The following is a 19,432-nucleotide window of genomic DNA, read 5'->3' as shown; positions in this document are numbered from 1 at the left end:
ATATCAGATAACGCTATTATAAATTTTGTTCCTTATTTTATCACCACACTATATGTAAATATAGCTCCGAAGGTGTAAATGAGTAAACTGTAAACCCTAAAACTCTGTTCAAATAATGTTTTTTTAAACAGACATTAGTTAGTGAATTTTTAAGAACTAATTTTTTTTTGCAAGGACGAAATCAATCTGTTAGGAAACCCGAAATAATTAAAAAATAAATAATCCTACAGTTTCACAACTACTTAACCCTCAAGCTCGGCAGTTTATCAAAGCTTAAAGTAGGTTTTTCTCATTAAAAGAGTTTATCTGATGTTGCTGTATATGAAATAAGAAATTGAGTAGAGTTGCCGAGTTAAAAGAACCGAAACTCTACGGAAACTCACTTGAAAGTTATCTCGTAATAAACTTGGCCGGGTTTTATATATTCAAATTTGACTTAATCAAAATTTTAATCTAAGGAAATAAAAAAGTTTTCGTGACAAATATTCCGAGTTTTATTCGACGCTCGTCTTGATTTTATTTATTTTTTCGCTGTCAACACTAATAATTACAAAGTTAAATTCAGATTCGCACCCAATTAAACAGGATTTAATGCATTTTGCAGAGATTCCAAACATTAATATTTATAAAGGGCTAATGGAAACATTAATGTTCTGTATATGTGGTTGAACAAACAGTCCAGTAGATAAATCGGTAAATCTAATTAGATGGATAAGTTGCATTACAAAATTAGCTGTAGCTTCTGGGTTTTTGTCCTAACCAAATAAATCCCCGACTGAAAGGGACAAATTTAGAGGTGTCTAGTGTTAACCCTAATCTAAGTCCTATTTAATTACCAACAATTCGTTGGGCACAACAAAAAATTAAGCGGAAACCTCGGCCTGGAATTAATTATCTCCAGTCTCGTACTTGGAAACAAGCGTAATAGGTAAAGATTATTCTTGCACAATAAATAACACAAAATAATTATTTTCACTGCAACAAGGAGCAAAATCTAATTTTTATTATACATCAGGGTGTCCCAAAAATGGCGTACTAACGGTGCACTACAGTGTAGAAGAGATTACCGCAAACGTCAGAAAAATGTTGAAAAAATTCTATTGGACTTATTTGCTGATTTGTCGGTCTTTGAAAGTAGCACTTAACAGGTCAACTATTTTGAAATATATGTATGAAATTGTGATGAAAGCTACCTCTAATCTAGTGCTGCATAATAGAGAATTTAGAAGCTTTGGAAATCGAAAAATTATTTTAAATCCATACGGTAACATTGCAAGGTAATGATGTACGAATATATCTTTGTTTACATTTTTTTGTCGGAAACATTTTTTCCATATTTTTTTCATTTATATTTAAAAATCCTCGGTAAGGTAGTAAGTAGTTTGTACGCCAATTTTGGCACACCCTGTATAATGAATGATCTAATAAAAAATATAGCCCTGAAATAAATAAAATAACTTTTAAATACAAGAGAAAAATTCAGGGACAAAAACAAAAATGCTTAGTTCATTGATGACATGCCAAGTTTTTCTACGACTTTGAAGAGAAATTGATAAATAAATAAAATTATTAGACAAACTTCTATATTAAAAATTAGAAAAACCTGATATGAGGAGACACTTAAATGTTTTAGATTCTCTTTTTTTTATCATTTTAATCCAAATAATGTTAGTTATGGTCATTTTCTTCATAATACTTAACACATAAGTAACTTGATGATATAAATTAAAATATTATCTAAAGGAAAGTGCAGCTCAGGCTAATGTTAAACCATTTTGGTCGATTCTTTTAAAAATGCATGTAGTACACTTCCTAGAAGTATAGTACGATTTGTTAGAGATTATTTCCATCGTCTGTCAAATGTGAATTTCAAATTTTCTTTCTGGGATGAATGGAACAAATTGATTCATACAAATTTGTTTTCGTGAAACGCTCTTTTTTTCTGCTTGAAAATGCGACACTTTCCTCAAACAACTGCCTATTCATAACAAAACTGAATGATGATCTACAGAGAAATTTCGCAGACAATTTCCACCCGTCTTGTGTTGACAGCATATTTTATTCCTGAAACATGAAAGGAGACATGCTAATCACTCTATAACAAACTAGAGGACAAATACAAAAAATTGTGCAAAAACTTAGATTTTATAAAAGAGATCGAATTCTCTTCTAAATTTTGATAGTTTATGACAAATAAACGTAAAAATGAAAAAAAGGTCACCATGTTATTTAGGATGTGAAAAAAGGAAATTTACTGAGAATTGCTTTATGTTTTCAATCGCACTTTTTTTTCACTTCACAACTGTTGCTGGTTATACTGCTCGCGTTTGTATTTATTTGGAAGTAATTATTGGTGGAGTATTACAAATAGGAACATACATGAAAACGATCTTCGCACGTTCATTTCAATATGTTCAACGCGTTCTAGCAATTACTAAATTGCTCGAGTGCATTCTGACTTTCAACAAATACGCGGCACACAAATTATTCTATGATTTTCCATAATGACATTTATTAACTCATTTTGAACTCATTTTGCTCTTTGTAGAACGTGTAGGAACCGAAATTGGTCAAAATTGGTTCCGATGTATACAGAGTGGCCCAACGATAAGATCCGCTCAGATTATCTTAAAACGATAAATTTTTCGTTTTTTTAAAGACACGAAGATACGAGTACATTACGTGGATAATACGTGGTGAAAAGTAGAACTACTCGTAAAAATTTATCTTATCTTTATCGAATTATCTCAGCAGTTTACAACAATTAAAAACACAAAAGTCAATTCACTAAATAAACAAGGTTAGCATGGAATTACAAGTGCCATGACTTATTCTGCAGGCCTACCAACGATATATTGAACAACTTGAATCAATTAACATGGCGCGTTTGGTATTGCATTTTTGCAACTAGAATTTAAAAACGCAAAATTTATCATCGATTAAACTCTGTAGTACTATGTATAATGTACGTTTGTTCGCTAAAAAATGTCTGCCGCTACGACAAAAGATGTAAATGTAAATTTGTTTATTGATTGCCCTTGACTACGAAACTTAATAGTTTCATTAACATTCCTAGGATAACCAAACCAGCAAGATGTACATGCAATATTTTATTTCAGAACGTAAAATTAATAATTTTCCTTATATAAATTATGAATTTTTATGATCTCTCGAACGTAAAAACCATGACTTTTCTGGAACTTGTTCACATTTTTCATAGCAAAGCATTTTGTGAACGACTCTTATGTGAATTCGTACCTTTTCCTGGATTTATTTGGCAGCCAACTTAAGGAAGCAATATTTGCAGCTTCATCAATCTCCATTTACTCTCCACAAGCAAAAATTTCGATACTATCCAAGCAATATTTTCTCGTTTTATTTATATTTTGACTTTTCGTCAACATGGTAACACGCACAGGCAACTTAGAGTAAAGAAGATTTAAATCAAAATAATCCTGATGGCACGTGCCAAACGAACATAATTGTTATAAAAGTATAAATCCCCGTAGCGAGAAAAATTCAATAAGTAACAAGGAATGTATCGACTATTAACATTCTCGGAAGGCGGCAGGTTTGGCTTCCCCTCGTTTCTTATTTGCCTACCTTGAATATTAATACATACATCTTTACATTCCTTGTGGCTTGTAACTACATATTAGTTCATCTCAGGTTTAAGGAAGTGCAATTCACATTTTAAAATACGTGTCCCCACTTAATTTTAGTCCAATAAGATGTTGTATTGTTAACTTGCGCAATATGTGTGAGTTAAATGGTAGAATAGTGTATTAGACAATGAATATGGAAAGTGACACATTTCGCATGAGTGGGCAATCACATAAGTGCATCAAAGACACTTGCCAGCCAGTTGTATACACTATTTTTCCTATTACCACAAAGAACTGTACGTTTCTTAACAATTTAATTATTTCTTGACATCATTCACATTCATTACGAATGACGCATTCATTTTGTAATCACTGTTAAAATATTGTAAACGTTAGATTTTAGAATCAAACAATAAGGGTGAATCGAGTGTACCTATTATAATTATTGTATCGTGCGTTCATTTAAATTTATCCTCAAAATTGGCGTTGAAGACTCGATTGTGAATGCACTATAAGAATAACGGATCACGGATCAGCTGTTTAAATCTTACGTTTTACAGGAGCGGTGCGTTCTCAATTGATTCTCGAACGCCAACTTCGACACCAAATTAAAAGAAAAAAAAAACACCCTTTCTACAAATCATGTGCAACTAGAAAACCATTAACTGAATTCAGTCCTAACCACAATTCAACTACAAACTAGACCAACATGTAAGAATGTAGAACAACGAAAAAATATTGGTTCCAATATCGTGAATTCGAAACGTATATTTTGTCTGAGGAGAAATTTGAGCTACTAAAACAGTATTCTAATTTACCTAGTGAAAAAAAAAAACAGAAAACGTGTCCTATTTATGATGGCGAACATTGCTTGCCAGTGAAAAAAGTTGGAAGCATATTTCATTTGAAATAGAGATGTAAACGTAAACCAAAAAAGACAAAATGTATTTGGTTTAGATTTAGTATTTGGATCAAAAATAAGTGGTATACTTCGTCTAGCGAGAGATTGGGAGATTTTAAATTATAGGCTTGTACAAAATGCACTAGAATACATTAATAAGAGCGTAATTTCAAGCCAAAAATGTTACTGCTTGAAGGATATATTTCAAATTTTACGTGCGCTGGGTACTACTTTCTCTACGTAGAATTTTGTGATTTTTATGTCAACCAATCTCTCGCTGGACAAACTATATTAAATATGTTTTTTCACTACTAGTCTCAGAAGGCGTCATTATTGACTCTCGAACCGACCCCAGAAGTAGAATTTCTCTCCCAAGGTTAATAATAATTTTCATTATTAACCAAGGTCAATAATGAACAGCCGTCACCTAGCAACGAACGATTTTCTTTGATTTTATTGGTTAACGTAGACAGACGATTTTCAATTTTCATAGCAACCGTTGAAAAATGAGAACTCGGATCGTCGCATCGGACAAACAAATTTAATTAATAATTATTATTAGAAAGGGTTTTAACGGATCTAGTAGTGAAAAAAAAATATATACACCACGCTAGAGAAGGCAATTTTAAGCCTCGCTTCTTTATTCCCCTCGAAGCTTCGCTTCTCGGGGAATAAACTACCTCGGCTTAAAAAAATGTCTTCTCTACCTTGGCGTATAACATACTATTATTTTTTAGTAACACGATATTGTTTCTTTTCGTCATAGATACAGATTGTGAAAAACAACTCGTATCTCCCTTGGGATTTGTCAAATTTTTTCGCCCTCCACATTGTTGACACCAAACTCATGAGAACGAAACTATAGCAACCACATATTCACGCAATCTTCCCTGCTAAATATTTTTAATAAAATTTTAACTTTTAAGTACAGAGACTAAAAAATAAAATATTGTATGCACCACGGGAAATATTCATGTTTTTCCCCTCGGTTGACTTATAATTCCTCGGGCCAAAGGCCCTCGGATTATAACCACGTCAACCTCAGGGAAAAATCATGTTCATATCTCCCTTAATGCCTAAATATCTATTTTGCACGACCTGTATATAATGAGTGACTTTACTCCCTGATTGTATGGAGTAAACCGGGTCTTTTTTCCCCTTGGGCAAAAAACCATAGCCAACTCAAGCTTTTAGTCGAAAGGTTAAAAATTATTTTTAACTGTCAGCATGACACTTAAATTTAGCTTGACAGTTAGTGATAATTTACAAATGTTCGGCTTTTTTCCATTAAAATCGGTGAGTCGTGCAAAAAATAGTATATGAACCTCGGGAGTGAATGATTTTTACCCTCAGTGCTTTGTAGAACCCTCGGGCTACAAACTGCACCTAGGGTAAAAATCATCCAATTCACTTCCTCGGTGCATAATATACTATTATATCGGTCACAGCCTTTTTATCGACAGCCATTCCACCGATTGCCTTTTTACCGACAGGTAGTTTGACTGAAAAAAATTACCGACAGCTCTTTTCATACTGCCTACTTTGCTGTTTCTCTTAGGGTTTCAGTAAAGCGTCTCGAAACAGTTTTTGTCACTTTGCAAGTTTTTATTGACGCAATTATTCTTAAAAAGTTCAAGGGTCTGAGAGAAAATTTTGTTTCAAGATACGTGAGGCTTCTTTATAGTTTACAAAGTTACTTAAAAAACTTAACTTTATGTATACCTAGTAGCAATAAGAATCTTTGGATCAATAATTGGGGTGTCTTGTACTTTCTTTACTCCTGGATCGAGAGATTTTCTAGTTGATCTTTTCTGCGTAATGTAAACCAGGAGCTTGACTGTTCCAATTGTAAACGAAGGAGTAAAATCTTGTATATCCCAGTTGCCCGCCGTAGGACGGCAACAACATTAAGATCGACATAAATCTGTCACTCATTAGAACCACGTGGTCAGAAACAATGGAGGTTGATTTTGAATGTGTAGCACTAGTCCTTATACACTTCATACTTCGTTGAGAAAATGAAAACTATCCATTCTTTAGGCTTGTAATGTTAAAAGGCTTCCATTAAGTCGTTTAAATTTTTTGAAAATCTCATGAGATTATTTTTCATGGTTTATACTCGTATCATATTTCATATTTCGACACATTTCTCTGCTTTTCTTTTAATGACAAAATGTACGCTTTATTTTTGGAAAGTTGCAAATTCTTTATACAATAATTCCTCAACTTACTCTGCATTATTTTGAGTAGGTAGAACTTATTTCATCGAGATGTACATAGGAAGAAGTTAAAAAACTGGAAGAAAATAGTGTGGGGTAGCCTAGTGGCATACCTTTTTAATGTTAAATTTTTATAAATACATAAAATTGTCGACTTTATAATGCGCCAACAAAACAAGGGATTTTCAGAAAGCAAATTGAAAACAAAAAATTTAAAATAAATAGTACTAGAATAAACTTAAAAGCCAAGAACAATGTAAAAAATAACACAATGAAAACAACTAAATACACACACTACGTCGCTGTTGAATGCGAAGATAATGTGCATGCGCAATGTCATTTCATTGAAAATTAAATTTTAAATGGTCTCCCAGATGTTGTTACAATAATAATCTACCCCCTTAATAGTTTATTTCGATCCAAAACATGGATTCAGGTTCAAATGACATCACATTTAACACTGAAATTTACTTTCAATACCAACCCCAACTTCAATTATCACTAGAAACGATGCTATAAAATTGAACTTTGTGAAACTGTTTTCGGTGTCACAGAATGCTCATTGTGACACCGAAGTAGAAAAAAGTTTTAATCTGCCATGCCAGATCATGTCAGAACAGCACATTATAACGCCTTCAAGACTATAAGTGCGATTAAGAGATAAAAGCAAATCATAAACAAAGTTGCCAACGACACCATCTCCAAGTTGTTTCTGTCACGGAAAATAAAGTTAAGACTAGATTTTAGTTGCTATATTTACAATTAGCACCAACATTAACTACAGAGAGATCAATCAATACAGAACTTGATCGCGGTAGTCTATTCTATGACCTCTTTCCGCGCCGATAATTAAAAAATATTTAACTTTGACATGCTGTTATTGCATTTGTATTTAATATAATTTCTGCTAATGCAAATTGCTCAGAAATAGTTATTTGTATCACAAAGCCAGAAACTGCACGTTTGCGAGCATGAGTACGGTTTACAGAACGAGTCGACAGACGAGTATTGTAAGTATGAATGCTCGCAAAACAGTTTCTGGACGTGTGATACACAAAATTTTTCATGCCGACTTCTGCGGATTTTTGTTAAATGCAAGTTAAAGCACTTGTTTTAATAATTGTTATTAGGGACTTTTTTGTGTTGGCAACACTTACATTTAAACATTTAAATTTTAAAATCAACATCGCTCTTGTTTCCTGACATTTATTAAATTTAATTAATTTGTTTTGTTTTTGACATTTTCCTGAAACATTTGTTGTAATAAATACACCAGCCCATATGCAAGAAGTGGCTCGAAACGTAATTTTAATTAATTAATTTTAGTTAAATATTGCTTCTTTGTAGTTTGTACGTTGTTATAAATAGAAAAACATTTTTAACGAGCCATCCACAGAACAAACATTGACGTTTGATAGAATTCTGATAACAAATGCTAACCGAAACCGATGACCGATTACTTTTAGCCGGACTAGGCCGGCAATGCATGTGTTTCTGGACGATTTCGAGATCTGTAGTTTACCAAATTCCGGCCGGAGGCACGAAAATATTTTTACTTTATTTGCATTACTTCAAATTTCTTTGCGTATACAGTTGATGAATAAAAGACGAGAGAAAGCTCGCCAATAGTGTAAGTTCATGTAGGATATGTCGTGATATCACATTAAATCCCGGATTAGGTGTAAATTCTGGCTTTGATGTAGTTGATATAGAGAGCGTCCGTATGCCCAAGCCGGGACTTGAATTTAAATTAAAATCGAACTTGACAAAAATGAATACTCTGTGATCTCTTGAGCAGACACTTTATGAATAATTCCTAGTTCTTAACATCAGCATTTCAATTTAAGATACTTAAAATCTTAACACCTTTGTTTGCTTTGAAAATAATTGTTTACTTTTACGAAGAGCTTTTCCTAAGCTTTAATTAGACATACAAAACACGAACTCTAAAATTAGTCGAAGGACCGACTCGACGTTTCAAAATATTTGAATAGCATCTTGTTATTTTTCAATTTTAAGCGGTGCGCTCGAGTAATTTGATTTTAAAATATTGTACAATAAACTTTAAACATTAACAACTTGGGAACAGCAATTTAAAATTCACGTTTAGTATATACGATATAATGGGTCATTTGTAGCCGCTCGTCTGGTTGAAATTTTACCACGACATATCTGTATTTCAAGTAGCTGACACAGATAATGGATGTTCGCAGGCTTGACAAACAAATGAAGTATTACTTACTAGTACATATCAGAAAAATAAGGTTATCCTTTCAGGAAGGGTAAATAATTTTATAAGACGAGATTGTATTTACTTTCATTGTGGGTAGAAGAATGGAGTCGGGATAAAATTCTCGCCTACGAAAAACCTAATAATTCCTTTTACACAGTAATTCGCCTTCAAGCTTTTTACGTTTTCCAAGCGGTCATGAAATCGCTTTCTTACAAGTGAAAATGCTAATTTTGCGTGAGAAGAGTTTTTTATTAGTTTATTTGCGAGTGAGAAGACATTTGAATTTGATATGCGGTGAATTTTGATTGAGATGAATTTTTTAAATTCCTAGGGCGAGTTGTTCGTTTACAAATAAACCACAGTTATGTATTGATGAATGTTTATTTTTTGGAGGAAGTGTGTTGTTCGTTTAAAATCAGTAGGCTCGATCCGTCATTAGCTTGAACTGTCAACATGGGCGGTTTAGTACTATCCGTTTATTAATCTCCCGGACTGTCAGTGTCAAATTTTTGACTTTTTTTGGAGTGTACCTATGGTGACATACATTTTCAGTACACAAAATCTAGTTATAAAAACGTCAACAAGAAAAGTTTGGTTATGTTATCGATGACGTCATAACTCGAAAACAAATGACTGCTTGGAATTTTCTTTGATACTCAAACATGTATTTTTATAAACTAAAACTGACCAAAGATTTTTTTGAAAAAAATTTTGTTTAATTTTTAAGGAATGTATCCCATACTTTTGCCGCTCACTGTATAAACAGATATGTATAATTGCGTAGAGTTATTCCATATTATTATTTGAAACTATTTTAATTTGCTCGAACACATTTTTTTCTAATTTTGACATATAAAGTGACACTTTTCAAAATTAATTGACGCTTGGAAACGTCACACTTTTCCTAACTGGTTAGGAAAAATTTATTGTGTCATCAGTTACGAAAAACAACACAAAATTAAGAGGAGTGTTTAATAAATTTTACATTAGAAACGCAGCAACTCTTACAATAAATTACTTATGGTAACTCCTGACGATGAAAGGGAAGTGTTAGTAACCTTCTGACTGCCGCTTTAAAAATGCCACCAAATTAGTATATTTCTTAACAACAATATTCATTCCTCTTTAGAGATGGTTTACTTTGCAGCATGGAATAAAGAGTCCACAGTGTGGAAGCTTTTAGAGTTTTCTTTCCCTCGAAATAAGCCAGCAAAACTTTTTCGTTGAAATGCTTGATATTTTTTTCTTCATACCATTTTTCAAATTTCTCGTAAGCCAAATCATATTTGGCTCTCGACTTATTCGGGATCACAGACGAAATCGCGCTTCATGCGGCCTCTTCTATAGGTATCACTAACTTGGTATATCATCTGAATCTGAAGACATTTTGGATATTTCCAGTAAAACTCGCTACATTTATGCACAAAACTCTAAACAAATGTTATCAACAGCATTAAAAAATCTTAATAAGAGAAGATGAAACTTTCGAATCTCTTCCTCGCTAGCATCTCCCCATCGATGGTGATCTACTGGACTACTGGTTGAAACATTTTCTGGTTAACAGCACTATTGTCTGACTTCGACGCGTTCATTGAAACTTTCTGTCACTTTGACACTAACCAATTTTATTCATTAAAAACAAGTGACAGTCAACATGCGGTGATGAAATTATCATCGATTTGATAGCCTCTTCTGCGTCTTTGTTTCTGTATTTTAATCAATGAAATTAATCAAAAATGTACCATGTGACGAGTGAATTATATTGTCAGTAGTAATATAACGAGTGACATGTCAATGGCAAGAGTTGTATTTTACATGAGAATTTAACAAACTAGAACCACAGACATTTACGAAACGGTATTTATTAATTATTAATTATATCAACAATGGTAATTTCTACAAGTGAAGTAGACCCCATCTATTTGCTTGCATAATGACAAATTTAAACTGTCAAAAGCGAATTTGTTGATTTGGTGACAATTGAAGAGTTAGATGCAGAATAATCGCCTATTTATTTTGTACTTACAGAATAATTAAAAAAGCTCGCTCGTAATTGGCTGTTATTCAGTCCAATTCTTAACGTTCATTGGTTCTTTGACACGTGCGTTGAATTCTCAGAATTATAACTTAAAACAAGCTCATATTAATATAATGTGAAACATTATATTAATTTTATATAAAATTTTTACTAATGGGAAATTAAACTGTGTAAAAAAATTAAAAAATTAATTTTATAATGTGAAACATTATATTAATTTTATATATATATATTCGTATGAAGAAAATTACAATTAAAATTCGAAATTCATAAAATAATTATGGTAAATTATATGTTTTTAATTTGTTGTAGCCAATTTAGGGCGTCTTCGGTAAGTAGATGTAGTTTGGAGAAACCTTGCTGGAATTTAGTAAGGGGACATTCTTCCACAATGTGTTGGATGGTTTCTTTTTCTGCACCGCATTCACAAGAAGGGTTTTCACTAATGGGAAATTAAACTGTGTAAAAATGTTGAGATTGTAGATATTGCTTTGTTCAGAAAATCTGAAGCCTTTTCCCTGAGGGTTTTAATACAATACCATACAAAGTATAAAACAAACTGTTAATTTAATTCATTGTTTACGAATTTTGTAAGCGAATTTTAAAAACGCAACAGAAAAACTACCTCTTTCACCCAAACATGTGGCTCATAAATTATGTTCGGAAAAGTTCTTGACTCGGAGGTGATTTTTAACACAGGCCCACAGGCGAGACAGTGACTCTTGGCAGCTGGAACCGAACGCAGCTGTCCGAGGTACGAGTACGCGAGTGAGGGTAGGTGTGGCCCCGGGAGTGATAGCCGGTAACTGGGTGATAGCAGGTTTGAGCAACCTGGGCTATTATATCAGTACCATCAATGTGGTAAAACCTCTGGCAGATACAATGGTATAATTCCTGAGCACCGGACAAGGTCTGGGTGAGGCATTTTTGGCTTATGACATGGTTGGGCCGTTGATCGGGCGCATCTTGTAGGGATGGCCGGTGGTGGCAACCGAATGCAACAGATCATACGTGCTTGACGAAAGGTTGTGAGCCTATCCCGGTTCCCATGTACTGAGGGGACACTAGTAACGTATGGAAGTGGGTTGTAGGCTCACACGCTGGCATTGGCGGCCTTCTTCTGTGGAGACCGCGGGCGAGCTGTGCAATCCAAACTCCACATGGGGCTGTTACAGGTGCTACCAGGCCATCCATCGCAACCCCGGAATGTAGCACTCTGAACACGACGCCCGTCATGATCGAGGTAGGAGGGAAAAACCCTCCGATGAGTCAGTGTATATCCTTGATTTGTGACAGATGTGTCAGGTGTTTATGGTTTACATGTTTTTACCGACCCCATTGAACTTACCCGAGTTCAGACCTGTGCTTTACCGTTGAATGACGGAATGAGGTGGAGGTGAGTCCGATTGTAGAATATCGTTCGACTGTAGCTGAGTTTGACTAATTTAGCATCTAGCGACGAGTCGGATCTATTAATTGTCAAATATTGAGTGAATAAGGCCCTTGGGCAAAAACCAATTCTTATAGTATACTCGTATGTGAGCATTTTTCATTTCCATCAACGTCGTCGGATAAAATTATCAGCCGAGGCAACAGGGACATTTTAGTCAATGTTTAGAATTGAGTTTATCTGGTTAATTACTATTAGATTTACTTAAGTTATTGTCAACATTTTATGGACTTGATTTAATGCGTGGGATTTGTTTATTTCAACCCCGATAAAATCCAGAGCAGGAGTTGAGTGATGAAGTGTCGAGTTCCCAGCTAGGTGATAATAATTATCGGGTCCCTGCATAAGCGTCGATAGTTTTTAAACTAACACGCAGTCGAATAATAAAGAGTCGAGTTTGTGTCTTCGAACCGCTCGTTTTATTATTTTACAAAAATCCTGACAAGGACCTTTATTCTAAAATATGCAGTATGTCCCCGGATTAAGTTTACAAGAGGGAAAAAAAATTATTTTTGATTTTACGCAAAAACTTCAGAGGAATAACATTTTTTGCTTCATCTGAAACCCCCATTTCTGTTATTAAAAAGTCTTTTTCAACACAGAGGAAGACTTAACATTAAAATCAAAGAAAATGCAGAAAAAATATTTTCCTTTTTTTTTTGAAAAAATCAAATGATAATTGAATATAAAACTATTCTATTAACTATGCGCCGTTTTCTGTACTTCATTCAACCCTGTATCGAAGTTTAAGCTTCTGAACACCCATGCCTGATACATAACTGTTGGGAAATTTTTCATGAAATTTTGTAATTATGTGACAAAAACCGGTCCAACATTGGATTAAATAAATTCTTTGTTCTAAAGACAACATTTTGCAACAGTAATAAGTTGTTTGTCAAAAAACCAGGCCAATTGTAATAAAATTTATAACATAAAAATTTGAACAAAAAATGTTAATTTAAGAATACAGTGTATCAATACTGAGATTTTAATAACGGAAATGGGGGTTTCAGATGAAGCAAAAAATGTTATTCCTCTGAAGTTTTTACGTAAAATCAAAAATAAAAAAATGTTTGCTCTTGTAAACTCAATCCGGGGACATACTGTATATCATTTATTTCTATTGCGAAGAGAATAATAAATTTACATTATTTGCATTGTTTTTCTTTTAATTGAAATATATTATAATCATTATTTACAATAACAATTCTTTTTCATGTCAACAAAAGAATTGATTAAAATACACTAATGAGTAAATGATCGGTTGTAATGAAATGGAAACTGCTAAAACCATATTTAGTAGTTCTAATCAAAATACTCTGTAATTAGTTATTCTATGCTTATTTCTGTTTAAATGAAATGTTTTAAAAGCTATCTAATGACACGTAATTTATTTTTCCGACGGCCACTATGCAATATGGCACATTTCACACAGTTTTCCCATAGTGAAAATTTAAAATTGCAAACGAAGACGAACGAACGGCCTACCCGTGTGAAATGAAAAATTTGAGAAATCTGATTGGCCGACAGCTGTGTGTTTTTATTTTCCACGCAGGCCGATGATTAACGATGTCTACCTTTCCGCGCAACGGCATAATTATTTTGTCCGCAGCTAGAGTGCACTGCCGAATGATACCTATTTAAAGTTTTAACTTGACGTTTACACCGTTAGCAAGTGGAAGAGAGAATAAATGCTATCTTTGGGAACGAGAAATTGGAACTTTAGCTTCTTCAGTTGTAATGGCTTTAGGATATGTTGTAAAAATTATAATAATGACGATTTACGATAGTGGTAAGTTTTTGCCTGCCAACGTGCTAGTCTAGTCTACCTGTTAGTTACTAAAAAGGGGTGCCGAATATTAGCGGTTTTTTTTTGTTTTTTTTTGTGGTCGTCGGAAAAATATCATGTATAACATGTTTTGAAAATTCGATTTCACACTCGTTTGCTGTAGCCACGCACCTACGGCTTGTGGCTCAATTCTGGAAACTCGTGTGAAATCTTTCATTTTCATCACTTGTTATACAGGGTGACTGACGAAAAACCTTTGATGCTGTATCTTGCTTATTTTTTATCCGGTTTGAATAAATGACACATCAAGTGAAATAATTTTCAAAACACTTCGATACCAACTAAATTTAAAAAAAATTGCATCCAGTTTTTGACATATGAACCATCAACTTGTATTTTTCAAATGACACTGTACATTTTTTTAATTGATTATTGCAGAGATTTGTTTTCTGAATATAAAAATGCAAAGAAGTATACCCATACATTAAACAAAAGTCAAGAAATTAAAGAGTAAATGTACAAAACTTAAAAATCAAGTGATCAAAGTAAACAAAAGAAAAGTTTATTCTAAATGCTCGAAATGACTACGTGAGCTCTGGATATTTGTCAGTCACACTATTTGTCAAAACTATTTGATTCTTTGGTCATAAATAGTAGCGATTTTTAACGTTTAACCATTACAATGGATAACGGCGAATGTGTGGACATGATACAAACTTATTTTGAATGCGGTAGTAGCAGTGCAAGAGCTTTGCGACTCTATAGAAACCGTTTTCCTGATAGGGTATTGCCAAGTGTGGACACATTTCAAAGACTGGTTCGGAATTTAAGAAATTATGGATCATTCAAAAAACCTAGAAAAACTGCTCGTGAAATCCAAGATGAAGATTTGGAATTAAATGTTTTGCTTCATGTTGAAGAAAACCCAAACACGTCTACGCGAGAAATTGCTCACCATCTGCAAGTATCTCAACAAACAGTTCAACATATTCTCAACAAACATAATTTTTTCCCTACATACCACGAAAGGTACATGCTCTTTTTGAAAACGACCCTCAGGGTAGGATTGCATTTTGTACTTATTTTATTAATAAATTAAGAGAAGATCCTATTTTTTACCGTCGTGTGCATTGGTCAGATGAATGCACTTTTGGCAAAAATGGTGCATTTAATCGAAACAACCATCGTCATTGGAGCCGAAAAAATCATCATGTAGTTGTGGAACAAAATTTCCAAAGACGATTTAGTGTAAATGTGTGGTGCGGCATTCTTGGAGATAGACTAGTTGGTCCCCTTTTTATTGATGGCTGTCTTAATCAGGCAAAATATCATGCTCTGTTATCAAACGAAATAAGCAACTTTCTAGATGAAATGCCGCTAGCAGTGTTGAACAGAATCGTATTTCAATAGGACGGCGCCACACCAGATAATGCACGCATGAATGTTGCATTTTTAAATGATAATTTTGGTGCTCGATGGATGGGTACATACGGACCTATTCGATGGCCGGCTAGATCGCCAGATTTGAATCCATTGGATTTCTTTCGAGACAATGTTTATTTGACTCCACCGGGTACTCGAGAAGAGTTAAGAAGAAAAATAATGCAAGTCTGTCAGGAAATACCCCAAAATTTTTTACTTAATGCAACGATGAGCGTTTCTAGAAGATGTCGAAAATGTCTGGAACAGCATGGAGGCAATTTTGAACAATTAGAATAGATTTTTATTGTTTATAAATTTGGTTACTTGATTTTTGACTTTTCAATTAAAATAAATTTTTTTGTTCTTTATTTTAATACACGGATATTTAGAAGAAAATTTTCTATAAGAATGAATAAAAAAATATATACAGTGTAATTTGAAAAAAAAAGTTGGCTATCATGTGTCAAAAAATAGATGTCGAAAAAAATATCTAATCAGATAATGTTGAAGTGTTGTTCGAACTACTTCATTTGATGTGTCACTTTTTCAAATCGGATAACAAATAAGTAAGATACAGCGTCAAAGGTTTTTCGTCAGTCACCTGTATATACAATATACAGTTTTTTTCTGATTTCAACGATGTCTAACACGTTGACTTTTGTGCAATAAAAATTCAAGAAAAATTTTTTATTACATTACGATGTTTTATTAATGAATTTGAAAAAAAATCAAGCGCACCGTGGAAAACAATGCAAATGACAGTGGAAGTACGACCCAAATACATCATCCCTTTGACATTGTCATCGTTTTCCACGGCGCCCTTGATTTTTTTTTTTCAATAATTCAGTAATCGTAACGTAGACTCCAGTCGTTTAGTGAAGGGACATTTGGTGGGGGAAACTTGGGCGGTCCAAATATCCAACCAATAGCAACCACTCTTATCTATATACAGGTGTCCCAGAACTCGCGGATCAAACTTTTCCTTAGTGATAACTGAAAGCAATAGCGTTTAAAAAAAAGGACAGGGTATAATCGATTTTTTGTAATGAATAATTAAAGTTGACCAATCAGAAGGACGCTGTTAATTTGAATTTCACGTAAATTTAACCAAAGGTTTGAATTGCCTAGCAACATAATTCTAGTAAGAATGGTATGGAATTTCAAGTAAATGTTTGGGCAACTGTGAAGATTTTGACAACGTCAAGTTATAATTTGATTCGAAATTGTCAAAATCATGTATACAGCTGCAGAGTATGCCGAAATGGTCATAATTTATGGAGATTGCCGGCGCAATGCACGTGAGGATGCAAGGGAATATGCAATACGTTATACGTTTTCCACGACGTTTGCCACATCCAAATTATAACGTATTTCTACGGTTGGTGTACCGTGCTCGAGACACTGGGTCCTTGGTGCCTACCTGACAAGAAATTGGTGGTCCCCCGCGAGAAGTTAGAACGCCAGAGACTGAAGATGCTGTTCTTCAGTCCTTTGATGACGACGGTAGAAGAAGTATATTTGAAAACTATATTTACCGCGAACCTATCAATATTTTAGAAGAACTAAATGGCCAAATTTACGAAACACTGGCTACTGTTTTTGCTAATATGCAAGGCAAGGGAAAATTTAATAAAACGAGTTCGCCTATTCCTTCAGATGAAAGGTGGTCATTTTGAACACTTGTTATAAATTATTCTTTTTATTTTGCATGTTTCTTATTTCATTTTGTTGCATTCTACATCGTTTAGTTATAAAATTTGATCTTAAATTTTTACTAATAATGATGCTAAAATAAATAGGTTAGTTCAATCCAGTTTTGTCTTCTTTCTTTCAGAACTGCCACTATGCTTGATCTGTTGTTCAAAACCTACGTGTAACTCCACCTTTTTTGCAATGCCAAGAATGTTCCTAAAAGTCTTTTCTTTCATTTCGACGATGACGAGTCCCGCTCGTGTAGCTGCGCTAATACGTTGCAGATGCAGAGTGTATGCACAGGAGTCAGGATAAATTTCTTGTGATTCCGATGCACTTCACAGGCCCTGCATATTTCACTTTTTACTAAGATTTTTAAGGTAGTAATATGCATTACTCACTTGACGCTACGTCGCCATTTTACCTTCCATCAGCAAAGGTTCAATTCATCATATCCCTCCCGTCAATTTCCCATACCCCTCAAGGTTACAATTGCTCTGGAAATTTTCACTCATAATAAGTAATAACAAACCATATTTCATTCATTGCCGGAAGAAGAAACTTCTTTAGATTCTATACATTTGTTCACCTGCCTTTGGCGAAATTATCCCATTTTTGGTTATTTCAAAAGTAGCTGTCACTTTTGACGTTTTGACGTCTGTTTCGACAAGTTGACCAGATAAATATTGAAAATAATTTTATTATTCATCGAATTATACGTTGCTTGGCAATTGAGGGAAGGTACTCAATTTTCTCGTAAAGGGAAAATTAGATCGAGCTCTATTGGTCAATTTGATTAATTCATAACTAAAAAGCTGTTGCACCCTGAATATTTTTCTAAACGTTTTTTACCTTCATTACCATCAAGAAATATACAGTTTCAATTTGATCCGCGAGTTCTGTATATAAAAAAGAATCCCTATTTCCCTTGGTCACGGCATAACTTGAGAACGACTCAACCGATTTCATTCATCTTTTTTTTATATTTTCTAATACTTCGTAGAAGGTTCTTACGGAACGAAAATTTAAGAAAATTACGCAGAAAATTGGAAAATTTGAGAATGAAATTATGTTCTTGGTTAAGCGCATCACTTGAGAACGCCTGGACCGATTTGGCCAATTTTTTTTTTAATGTTTGTAATAGTCCGAATCAGGTTCAAAAAAAAAAAAATTGGGAAAGTTGACCGGAAAATTGGAAAAAGTTTAAAGTGCTTTTTTCAATGAGAACGGCTGGAACGATTTGGCTATTTTTTTTAAATGTTCGTAATAATCCGAATGACGTTTTTATGTAACGAAAAACTGGGAAAGTTGCCCGGAAAATTGGAAAATTCGGGAAAAACTGCAAAAATTATAATTTTTGTATGCACTCTCAATTATAACTGACGATGGGAACGACATTTATGTATCTGATTATTTTTTTTGTTCGATTTGCTCTCGAGATGGAAATAGAAAAAAAAAATCTGGAAGATTTGGAGAAAAATCTGGAAAAAGTAAATTAAAATAATTCTGAAAAACTGAAAGTGCTTTTTTGTATGAACTCAAGACCATAACTCAGGATTCGAACGATGCCTATGGGTAATTCTTTTTTTTTGCTTTGTTCGTTAGGGTTTTCGAAAAAAAAATTCGGGACAATTACAAAGGAAGTCGGAAAATTCGGACAAATTTATTTGCCTCCATGTACTATGGCGGCCAAAAAATTTCGTCCGTCATTTTTCCGTCATTTCAAAAAAATCGGTGTAGTCCATTCCTTATTGTCATTATGATTGATGTTTTTACTTGTCACTTTTGAAAGTCAAGCAAATGCCATCGGTGTCAAATTTTAATAAAATTAAAATAGTAACTCTTGCACGAAGAGGAATGTCCCAAGCTGAGATTTCGATGGACCTTCGTATACCTAAAAGTAGAATTTCATCCATTCTTCAGAAATGGAGGCAAAATGAAACTATTGAAAGACGCCAAGGCTCAGGGAGGCCTAGCACATCTGCTGCAGAAGAAGATAATATGCTTCTCAATAGATTACGCAATAGCCCTTTTATGACGGCTGTTGAAGCGGTAAATACAAGCAAATACAACGGAAAGGAGC

The 19,432-nt window shown here is 33.8% G+C and overlaps 1 protein-coding gene across 1 annotated transcript in view; it reads right to left on the bottom strand.

Moving 5' to 3' along the window:
- LOC138126098 (uncharacterized) overlaps nucleotides 1-18,243 on the bottom strand; it is a 404,235-nt gene extending 385,992 nt beyond the window's left edge. The window contains exon 1 of the mRNA XM_069041781.1: nucleotides 17,998-18,243. The gene's annotated coding sequence lies outside the window, so the exon portion shown is untranslated. The remainder of the gene's footprint in view (nucleotides 1-17,997) is intronic.
- Nucleotides 18,244-19,432: the final 1,189 nt, after the last annotated feature.

Source organism: Tenebrio molitor, chromosome 3, assembly GCF_963966145.1.
Source record: "Tenebrio molitor chromosome 3, icTenMoli1.1, whole genome shotgun sequence".
Lineage (NCBI taxonomy): Eukaryota > Metazoa > Arthropoda > Insecta > Coleoptera > Tenebrionidae > Tenebrio > Tenebrio molitor.
This window is presented reverse-complemented; position numbering and strand designations above follow the sequence as displayed.